General features: G+C 41.9%; 1 protein-coding gene across 1 annotated transcript in view; it reads right to left on the bottom strand.

The window, feature by feature from the left end:
• The window catches only part of LOC119587470, a gene marked incomplete in the record, with an annotated part of 7938 nt that extends 7868 nt beyond the window's left edge, over positions 1-70 (bottom strand). Inside the window, 1 exon segment of the mRNA XM_037936197.1 lies at positions 8-70.
• Between the last annotated feature and the right edge of the window lie 276 nt (positions 71-346).

The raw sequence follows: 346 nt of genomic DNA, 5'->3' as shown, positions 1-346 counted from the left end.
GACTTACCTGGAGAGCGAACTTTGACCTACGAGAGGAAGCGAGTGTGTGTGACCTAAGCTGACCTCGCCTCGCTTTTATATCCCCTGCCCTTGTGCTTTCACCTCTGTACCGTTACGATTGGATGTCAGTCACCTTGGGTCATGTCAGGTCATTAGATTCATACCTTGAGTGTTGTTTGTTGTTGTGATATAAGGTCAGTGTAATTCTGTGATGTAACGCTATTTCGCTATTAGATTTTATCGTACTATGTTACCAGAATGTTGTAGTTTTGTAGTATGTTTATAATATACGTAACGAACGTTGGGATAAGATTATCTTTTCCTTCTAAACCCGGAAGCCTCAGGT

Source organism: Penaeus monodon, chromosome 22 (assembly GCF_015228065.2).
Source record: "Penaeus monodon isolate SGIC_2016 chromosome 22, NSTDA_Pmon_1, whole genome shotgun sequence".
In the NCBI taxonomy this organism is placed as follows: domain Eukaryota; kingdom Metazoa; phylum Arthropoda; class Malacostraca; order Decapoda; family Penaeidae; genus Penaeus; species Penaeus monodon.
This window is presented reverse-complemented; position numbering and strand designations above follow the sequence as displayed.